Here is an 11,400-nt window from a genome sequence, read left to right as displayed (position 1 = left end):
AGTTTTTCCACGACCTCAGCGATGATGATGATGATGAGGCACATACGGCAGCTCGACTTCAAGGGGTCGACCTCAAGCATGGGCATGGCCCTACTCCGTCCGAGTTAGACGAGTAGATAATGATGTTGTGATGTCAAAACATCAGAACGAGGTCCGCCAGCCGCTGATGGGTCGTCTGTCAGGTGACGGATGGCGCGTGAGGATCCCAAGAGCCACTTGTTGTTTTCCATTGTTAGGGTTTTTGGGTTTTGAGTTTCCCATTCATTATTCAAATGACGATCCATCGCCCTGCCGCGGCTCAATCTCAGCCACTTGACACGCACGCATCGCTGATGCAGCGGCGCCAAAGGATTAGCTGCATTTAATAAGCTGGCTTCTGGGCCAGATTGATCTTTTCTTTGGATCCCCGACCATTGTGTGTGGCAGCCAACGGAGGTTGCAGTGGGAATTATGGAAGCTGTTGACTTTTGGCACCCACATTGCCAGGGCTTCCCTAGCTCCCGAGGGTTTCAGGTGCAACGTGTACACTTTGTGGCATTGTCAGGGCAAACAATGAGGTAATTTACACAAGGTTTTGAAATGAAAATGATGTTGTTGCACTTACATAAAAATTATATAGGTCTATATACTTTGTTGTAGGAAATCAAACTGACTTTAGTTTTTCAAAATAAATAGGTTTGTTATTACCGTAAATTAAAAACTCTTTTAAGAACTCTTTAAGGAATGTAATATTAAACTTTATTGAATATTTAAAAACCTTATACCAATAAAGGTAAAACAGTTATTTATTAGTTAAAAAGTCTTTCGTCTATGGAATAATCTAACCAAAAAACCTATCTAAGATAATCCCCTTAATTGCAGATCGCATTAATCAAAATCAGCCGTAGTTGGGCCATCTCACTTCCCTTTTGGCCAACAAATTGATATTCCTCTGCCATGCTCTTCCCGCCATTTGAATGTCGTTGGGCGTAGACGTCACTTACATACCCATTATTCAAGTCCCGTCTTGGCCAGAGCGCCGACAAATCCATCAGAAGACCCAGAGACCGGACCGAACCGGAGACCCAAACTTGGCCAGATGCGAGGGCGGCCCTGGGGCAGGTTAAATAATAAACGAATTACGGAATGTAAAATAATTCATTTAAAATGTAGTTTCTTTCGGACTCTGGGCTGTAAATGCAGCAGTTTTCCACTGAATTTAATTAGCAGTCTCGACAAATTAACGGAGGTGGATGCGGTCGCTTGGACGCTCCGCTAGGTTTTCTTCAACTTGAATTTCTTTACTCAAGCTACACTGGAAGAATGGAGGTTAAAATGTATTTTATAACATAAAAGATTAACCATTAGGTGTAATATTTGTCCAACAGTGTATGAAAGTGGTATTCCCTAACATTTCGTTACTGATCGTTGAACAAACTTCCCTCCACTCATCCCCTTTGGGTTATCGCCGCTCTAACATCAGTTCAGAGAGCAACCCGAGTGAATTATTTAAATTAATAAAATATGCTAAAATGTGTTACAAGTGTGCGAGAAATATGTCCGTTAGCATATGTAATAGATCATATAATTAAAAGAATTATGGTGGAAACCCCGACCCAACAACAATTGCAGCCCCGCTCGAAGAGGCCAACAAACAATGGCAAATAATTTTCCAAGATGTGTGTGGCGGGTAACGTTTTCCCCATCCGGTCAACCACTTTTTTGGGCTAAAAGCCAAAGAGAGCGACCAGCCAACGGTGGCCAATGGTAGTAAAATGATTTAGGGCCAATTGAGGCGCGAGTTTTCTTTCGTTTTTGGGAAAGTGCGTTCCAGTTTTGAGTTTTTGGCTTTGAGCTAAAACGATTTGCATAATTTTGAAATAATTTTGATGAACTGGCCTAACATTTTCGAAAGTAAATATCCCAAAAATAATAAATAAACAAAAAGGAAATTAGGCCTTCTCTAGGCGTGGCTATATCAGTGGCTTAAATCGGTGTGAAAAACATCTTTAAGTGACTTTCAAAGCTCTGGAAATCATGGGAATTTCCCAGGTTCTAAGGTGAGGAAGTCAACTCCAACCCTAAGGAGTAAAAGAACAGATTCGAAATATTTTATAAACTTAATGAAATATTTCAAAATTGAATCATACATTTTCCTAGATTTATATTCAAAGATTAATTCAGCATTTTACCCTTTCTATATCTTAAGGATATCTTCCAAACGCTGAGATCATACATCATACTAGCCTTAGTTGCAGGATTAATATCCTTGGTTATTTGCCTGTCTTAATTATTGCACTACACGCTTGCACTTAAGTGCATTCCTAGGCATCAGAAACTGATTTCCTGACTGCCCGGCCAGCCCCCCTCCCACCGTGATACCTCTGACAGTGCCAGTGAAATATAATGTTTCACTCGGCATATTTGCAGTGCATATTTGACGGGGATATACGAGTTTGTGTGAATGAGCTGGCAAGTCAGGGGGAGACAAGGAGGCAAAAGGATGCTGCGACAGGACCTCTTCTGCTCTGAGCTCACACACACTCGAGTGTGTGCAAACAAAGCAAACTGGGAAAGTGCCACTAATTACAATTCCCACACGCAGCAGCACTGCCGCCCCCTACTCATCTACTTCCCGCAGGCTATCCACACCGCATTTGCATCCTTGCATCCCGGCATCCTTGCATCTGCGTTGCAAGTGTTTGCCTTTGGTGGGATGACGGCATTTGTTGACCGGCCTCCGTGGCGGAAGATGAGTACGAGGATGAGGATGAGGCTGATGATGATGCCCGCCGGCTGTCTGTCTGAGCGGTCCTTGGACGAGGTCCTTGCGCGTCCTTGCCAAAGGCTAACTATTTGCTTTGGTCTCCCATAGTCAGATCCTGCCTCCGATATCGAATTTCTGCGGCCAGCGACTGACCGACCTTTCCCCTGTGTCGTCGTCGTCGCCATGGGAAATCGATTGAACGCCATCTATGACACGGAATGTCCCTCGACCGTGACCACGGCCGCTGACTCGCTCGATGATTTCATTTGCGGTCTATCTACCTGTAGTCCTGTCGCCTCACCATATTGAAATTTCAACAAAAAACTATTTACCCACTACAAATCGAGCACGAAAAACAAAATAAGGTAAATGGAAAATGGAAAAAAGGCCAGTCAACAACACACAACTGTCCCATTCACACGCACCCGCTGAAAATCGAAGAAGAAGGGGCATTGAGGGAAATTTCCACCTGCCCCGGTGGTCAACGTCATCACCACAAGGCAGCGCGGACAGGTGGAAAACGCGTCACCGGGACTGACTTCGCTCCTTGGCCAATGTTCCGTCTATCGTCAGCTCCTAATGCCAAGCAATGGCACATACTCGTACATGTTGTAGCCATCGAAGCGTCCAATTTGAGGCCATTTAGCCGAGTAGCCCAATTAGCCTGCACTCGCATCTCTTCCTCTGGCATTTCTGGCCAATTAATTTTCCCGTCTTTCGTCTTTAAAGTGTTAATTAGTAGGCGGGCGAAGGCCTAAACGGGGAATCCACCCAAAATTTGTAGCGAAAATTATGGTAAATCAGAAAGTTAGGAAGTTTTTTAAAGAGATGTTCTTTGGGTTGTAACGTATGTTAAGGTTGCTTATTTTTACTAGAAATTCTACATTTTTTAAAGCTCTTTTATTATTTCTGACCTTTGTATTTATATTTAATATATTTTTGTGATTTTATGAGATTTTTTTGAGTACTGACAGGTTAATATTTTTCTGCTTAAATGCCATTTATCATTACTTCTGCTAGACTGATTTTATGAAAAACTATTAATTATGCCCCAATGCATTCTAAAAGCGTAAATGACATATATCAGCAGATACTGTTGTTTAATAAAATCATAAAAAATAGTTTTATACATAAGCATTTTGATGACTGCCTTGATATAAAATATCTATCATTTTAAGTACAATTGTAGTATGGATAAACCTAAAATCCCACAACGAACTGTTCTGATTTAACTTCGAATGGATTTCTGCGAAATGAAAAGAAGCATTAAGTTCCGATTGAGGGTGTATATGGCGGAGTATTTGCCCGCCAGCGGAAGTCCTTCAAGTTGGTGGAAACGCAATCGATGTGCCTTGGAAATGTTGAAAGGCGCCTGGCAAGATTGATGATGCTTTAGAAGCCAGCAATTCACTTGAAACTCAGATATATATATACATATATCTCCAACAATTTGCCATGCAAGCAAACAATTAAGCTGCGAAATTGGTGCGCTTGCAATTCCCGTTTTCGGCCAGATCGAAAGATCTCCAAACCCCAGGCCAACCTCAATTAATCTCTTTGCCAAAAGCCGACCGGGCTTGACCCGAAGCCGGGACCTACAGCTGCCCAGTGAAACGTCACACTTCAATCAGACAATAAAGAATATTGAAATCAGCCAGGAACTGAGGAAGAGATCCAGCGAGAGAGAGAGATCCACTGGGAAGCACAGAGTCGGCGAAGTAAAAACGAATTTCGCAGAATCATTTTAAATTAAGTTCATTTTTTTTCGTTGGCCGCTCTTCTCAGGTAATCCGGGAAATGAATAATTGATCGGGCTATATAATTAACGGATCCACTCAATTGCCAACATTTTAATGCAGCCAAGCTGCGAACAAAGCCAGCCCCAACTCTATCTGAATAGTTTTCTATATATACATTTTCATGGCCGCCCAAAAATCTCATATGCAGTTTTCATTATTTTCAGTGGCTGACTCTGACGGAAGCCGCCGCGAAGGCAAAGGCCAGTTCAACGAATCCATTTCAATTTGTATCACTGTTTGTATGCTCTTTCAAGGGGTATACCTGAACCCTGATCTCTTACTCAAATAGATCTAAGTAAGTTTAGTTCAAGGATAAAATTTAGCTTTCTAGTTTCAAGTTAATACCCTTCACTTTTCTCTAATTCTTTAGGTCATCTAGTTAAGCTGTAGTTTTAGGGTATTCAAAGTTATATCTTCACCTTATTAGTACCTCATAGTTATCCATCCAGGTAGCTATTGCAAATAGCCTTTCTAGGAAAACGATGAACGAAGCCAGCTCTATGGAAGTTCATAGCATGAAACCCACATCAAGTTGACCAAAAATATAATTGATAATTTATTCAAGCTGAAGTTGAAATGTAATTTCTTAAGCTATTATTAAGTTGATTGCTCAACGTCATAGACCACAAGGCTATGAGGAGATACAAAGATACAGATACAAAGATACATATATAAAGGTATCTATGCGCTAGACACCTGTGACATTGCTGCGTGGCTCTACTTGAATAGGGGTTAGGGTTTCGGGACTGTATTTAGTTTCTCCTATCATCCCATAGAATCAGCTGCAGGTTCGATCGTTCTTTGAACTCCGCGTAACCTGACATGATTTATAGGGCATTTCATCGACTCTTTGGCTCGTTCCACACATTCCTAGCCATGGATCCAATCTAATTGAACAGAATTTAGTCAACCTTAAATTTATTTCTTAAATAACTCAACTCCGTTGAAAGCATTTTTTGGGGACACAAACTGGTTTGCCAGTCCAGAAGAAGACGACGCTGGCACCTCGTTTCGGGGCAAGATTAAGTAATGCCCGAGATGATTGTTCCGTCCGTGTACTGGTTTTTGCGTATTTACGGAAGTGTTTCGGCCCGTGACTCTGTGGCCCACCACCACCTGGCCCCGCCCCAAGCCAATTGCCGATCGGTCTCATTCGGACGGAACCAGTTCTTGGCTCTCTCACCTCTCGTCCAGCCACTTAGCCATCGTCACCTCGCCAACGTCATTAGCCAGTCGAGGCTTTTTTCGTATCTCTGGTCTGCGGTGAGGAGATTGAGTTATTCGCTAAGGAGGTTAAACTAGAGTGAAAGATCCAATTCTTAGATAAAAGATAGTTCCTGGGATAGCACTTTAATCTTTAAATGCTGCTTACTAAAGGCAAATCTTTCTTAAATCTCATCTGAAAGTGATTCATATTTATGGCCTTTGTATTGATAAATATCAAGATATAAGACTTGATTTGGCAGACAAGAAATTATTAGCACTATAAAAACAAAATGAAGTCTGAAAGATATTTGTTTAACTAAAATATTAGTATAAGTTTGTCTTTTATAAGATGGCTAAGATGGCTAGATCTCTGAATTATATATACTTTTCCTCTCAGTTTCATAGTCAGAAATACAAACTCGTCCCCAACTCTTCCTTTGTAACCATCAACAAATATTTTTATCAACAAATCTTAACCGCCAATCGCCATAAACTCAAGAACTTAAAAGCAATTACAGTGCCCGCGATAAATGCTAATCAAATCATCTCAATCAGAGAAGCTGCCTTAATTTGCGTTTAGCTCGGACTTTAACTATATACATATATAGTATATATATGGATCATGATCTCATTGGCTTGGTTACTTGCGCATAGCCAGTGCCCATGCCAAATACCAAATCGTCGGACGAACTTGGGAGTCCGCAAGTAGCTACAGTTTGGATTTCGGGTTAGTGTTCAACGACTTTAGTTGCCAATTTAGTATTTAGTGACAAAACACAGATAAAAGCGATTCAATTTGAATATTGCCAGCCCATTTGCCTTGAGCTGGTCGAAACACGAGTTCTCCCTCCCCGTCGTCAGCTCTTTTGGCCATTCTCTCTGTGCGCGTAAGCTGATCTAAGCCAAAATAGTAAAAACCTATTAAAAATTATTATTGTCCCATCTTCATTAAGCCAGAGCCACAAAGCCACACATCGGGCCAATCGAGGCGAAAATACGATTCCGTATGCATAAATTTCGATGCCAACATGAGCTGAGATACATATTAAAGTCAATGTGGGTACAGTGCGTTTCATAGCTAGGCAAACCAAATAATTTAAAAATGAAATATTCAGCAGTTAAAAAGGGCTTTTCTGTAAATCATTTTCAGAGATTTAAAGTTAGATTTTGAAACTTATGACTTATAACTATGATACGCACTGTTAATACATACATATATGTACAAATTAATAGGCAAGTTTTTGTTTAAAATTCGTACTTTCATGAAATTTATTGCTGAGACCGCGATAAAGCCGAAAAGCAACTACTAGACAATACAAACGGCTTCTTATTTACATAGAAATCTCTTTCGGCCAAAAGACAAATATAAAAAAAATAGAAATAGAAATACAAAAAAAAAACCGTATTGAATGGACTAATCAGAGTGGAGTTCATCTTACCTGCTCTTTGCTGGTGGCTAGTTTCTAGCTTGTAACTTGGCCAAAAGAATCTTCTGACGTAATTCTCACTATGAAGACGATCGCTTCCAGTACAAAACTTTCACACAAAACGGCGATCATTACACAGATTTTTATTCCAATTGATAGATTTTCACACTTTCTGTGATAGGAAAATGAGTTGCCAGTCCAAGCAAATGGGTTAGTATTAGTATTTCCATGACCCTTTAATAACTCACTTAATGCAAGTTTTAAAACTTTGAAATTGCTTGCTAAAGAACTTTCCCTATGAATAATTTGAACTAAACTATTGATTGGCTGTTTAAAAATTCCCTCCGCAAGTTCAAAGTTCCTGTTATGAGTAAGAACTTTCCTTTAAGCTCTTGGAAAACCTTCTGTTTAACAATTCCTAATGTTCAAACCTGGCTCAAAGCAACTCAGCCAGCCAAAAGAGTTCGCTGACATGGCTTTTAGCATAATGCTGCGTTTCCACCGCTAAGATGACGGGCAACAGCCTCTTAAGACTTGGCGCGGCAAAGAAAGGAAAATTGAAAAAAGGAGAAGGGCAAAGGGAAGAGGGGAGATGGCGGTGTTCATGTAAACACTACAAAGCCGCGTGGAAACTATCTGAGCGCCGCTGCCAAGTTGTCACTCGTCGCTAGGAAATGCAACTAAAAGCGACACTAACCCAATTTCTGTAGGGCCTAATAAAATTATAAACTTTTCACCAGCCAAGTCGTCGACGCCACCGTCTCGCAAGCAACAAAACAAACAAACACAGGAGGGGGGGAGAGGGTAAAAGAGGCGTGGTAATTGCTGTGCACTAGCTCCTAACATCAAGTAGGTGGTGGGCTGCTTCCAAGGGGGTGGTGCAACCTCTCGAGGCAAACATCAGCGCGCGGTCACGACAACGACAACGACTGGAGATGGTAGCCAGAATTTTGCAGATACGGGAAAAAGCACTTGGCCTCCTGGGCGGGAAAAAGATGAGGGGGAATGGAGAGGGGGCGAATCGGAACAAATAGGAGCAGCTGGGGGCGTGGCAACGGGAACTGCGGCAGAGGAGCAGCCCGGTTGAAACAATGGGCATAAATGCATGGCTTTGCCACCTCTTCAAAACGGGGTTAATAAAGTTGCGCATGGCAGAGTCTGAACAGGTCGGAGGCGACACTCAAAAAAAAAAAAACAGGAAGTCATCTATTTTAAGAAATTTCAAATTTCCAACCTTAAAGAGCTTTCCTAAGAAGAAGTTTGAATAAGCTAAAATATTACTTTGTTTAAACCTTTTAGCAATTTTTCTCAGTGCAAAGGCAGTCACCGCAGAAGCCACAGCTGCAGCTTGCATGCAATTTGTGCGGTAAACAAAGTCCCGTGGTCGCTGCCACGGGAGCCCCGTATTCGGAGACCCGTAGTCTCGGTGTCCGGGCAGGGTGCCCAGTCGAGTGCCTGCTCAGGAGCACTGCCCTGCAGGTTTAGTAACAGCTGGGCAGGTTAGATGGTGCCTCTAAAGGTGTCGCTGCTTCTCACCAGCTTTTCCTGCCTGTTTACTCTGCCCTGATTTTTCCCTCTTTCTGTGTGTTTGTGTGTGTGTTAAGGCCTCTGTAATCCCTGGCGTTGAGCCCAATCCTGACCAGAACTTTTCATTTCGAAATCAAATCCATATCCATATCCCCGTCATTATTTGGCACTGAGGCTGCGTAAGAGCCGTCGTCGGGGAGTCAAGGCTAGCTGGATGCCAGAAACTTGACCCATTTGGCAGGGGATTGCAGTTATGCTAGGCTCTGAGGCTGACTGTTGCGTAATGCTTTTTCTATTTAAGTTTTGGGAAAAGGAATAGGATAAGGTTTTGGGAGGTTGAAAGGAAGAGATAAGCAATTTTGGAGGGTTTTGAAGGACTTTTTGCTTGGCTAAGTTAGGCGAGTCCTAGTTACGGATGATGAGTCCCACAAATATTACTTTCTAGTTTTAGTTTCTTAAAAAAGGTAGTTTATTTTAATGGTAGTTAGTAGTTCACTCTAATAATATTACAGTAGAATGTGAATAAATGTTCTTAGAATTCAGCTGCTTGTTTGTAGGTGAAAGTCTCTCATGAAATCCTCAAAAAAGTCTACTAAAACCTTAAATCTTGATTTGATTTATTTTAGAATTTGTTTATAATTAACTTGCTACTCACACTTTGATTGATATTTCAATGTTGTTTGGCAATTAAACAAGTTCCAAGCCACCTAATTAGACCGCTTAACTTCTAATACCGATAGAAACCCACCTTTGCCCGATAACTAGTGACATTTAAGTCGCCTGTCGTTAGGGCTGCCCAATCAATGTTTATTCCATTTCAGTTTTAATTGCAGTTAAAACCCATACACTGAAAAGTCCGACTGTTAACGGGTTCTTTTTGCCTTATTGCGAATACCAAAGGCACTTGGCAGCATCATTGATTTTTCTTCTCCGGCCTGCCTCTGTTCTTGCCCCTTGCTTGTGCCCCAATATTTTTGCTGGCTCTCTCTCTCCTTGCTATCTTTTGTGCCGTTTGTTATGTTTTTTTGGTTTCTTCAATTTTGTTTTCCACAGCTCTCTGGCTGTTGTTTTTCCAGGCTTTTGGCCGTTTAGGCCAAATTACTTTGGCTGGAGAAGCACGTGCATGCAAAGGATATGCCACATACATATACTCCCCTGTCTATATACCTATATATATATAAAGCTCTGTCAAGCCTGTCTTTGGAGCGACTCCTGCCAGCTGCTGTGGTGGCACAGTTAGCAACTCTATGTGGCACACACGCTGCTGCCTTTCTGTTTTTCCTCCTGCCTTTCCAGAGAGTGTGCGTGTGTACTTGTCTCGCGTGCCACACAATCAGGGAAAGGGAAAAGGAGCTGAGGAGGAGGTGGCAACGGGTGTGGGAGGGGGGAGCACACATAGGTTGTGGGGTAACTGAACCGGCTGGCATAACCCCTCGTAACGAGGGGACAACAATTTAATTTTAATTGCCGCACTTTTCAGGCCGCCTCTCTTTCTCTCTCGCTCTCGTTCTCTCTCTTTCTGTCTTTCTTGCAACAAAAAGCTACTCAAAATCGATCATACGCACCGTGCGCCGCCGGATGCCCAAAACAAAAACAAAACACAAATGTGGAGCAAGGCGGCTCGGCGTGGCAAGAGCAAATGGGAAAAAATCAATTTGTATTAAGAATGAAATTTCGATTTGACCACGAATCGGGGTACAAATAAAATCCAGCAAGATATAGACTGCCCTCCATACACAAACATCTATATATATGTATGTGTGTTTTATGCGCCTCAATTCGAGTTGAGAGTAGTGAGAGTGTACGTGTATGTGTGTATGTGTGCTTGCGAGTCCTTTTACATAATTAAACGGCGGCACGCGTTGACTGGGCTTTAAACCTGCGGGGAAAAACAGCTTTAAGGGGGCACTGTGCCCATTTGCTTGGACTTCGGCACAAGGACAAGAAGGATGCGAGCCACTCGGCCATGATTTCCCCCGAGCTTTCTTCCGCCTTTCACTTATCACCATGTCAGGATATCAGAATATCAGGATATATATATTATATCCATTTGCCATATTACTTTAACACTCACTCCAGCACAGTGGACCGGAGGCGGGATCACAGGATCAGCCTCTCACTTTTGGCCTAGCTCCTGGCTTTGGCTTTGGCTCATCGGGGGAGCTGGAGCAATGCAATCCTGGCTAAACACAAACACAGACACCAGCACTTGGCACTTGGCACAGACACTAACATACAGGCACAGACACACACACGGCAATCGACAATCGGCAGAGAGGACTCACTCGCAAAGGCGAATCGCTGGCAACTAATTTGGGTGACTGGCTGGTGGTCGCGTCGGGTCGTTGGTGCTGCTGCACCGAGGTGTCCGTGTCGCGTCCCACGGACGTTTATGTTCCAGTTCCAGGCCCAGCCGGGTTCCCAACCACGAGCAGAAAGCTCAGGGCCAACAAGGGCCACAAGCAGGCACCCTTAACCAATTGCACTTAGAAAAATATTTAAGAGGTTAAGCAATTTTATGATTAAAAACATATTTAGATATATTTTGAAGACTTAAATGGTCCAGAACGACTCATTCAAATAATCAAACTACTGACCTGAAATATATTTATGATTTTTGCAAAATTCTTCTGCAAAATTTAGAAAGTAATGTTTTTTTTCCAGTGCAAACTCCTGCTCAGAGAGGTCGCAAGCT

Source organism: Drosophila eugracilis, unplaced genomic scaffold (assembly GCF_018153835.1).
Source record: "Drosophila eugracilis isolate 14026-0451.02 unplaced genomic scaffold, ASM1815383v1 contig_534, whole genome shotgun sequence".
Classification (NCBI taxonomy): domain Eukaryota; kingdom Metazoa; phylum Arthropoda; class Insecta; order Diptera; family Drosophilidae; genus Drosophila; species Drosophila eugracilis.
The sequence above is the reverse complement of the archived record's forward strand: the minus strand, read 5'-3'. Positions refer to the sequence as shown.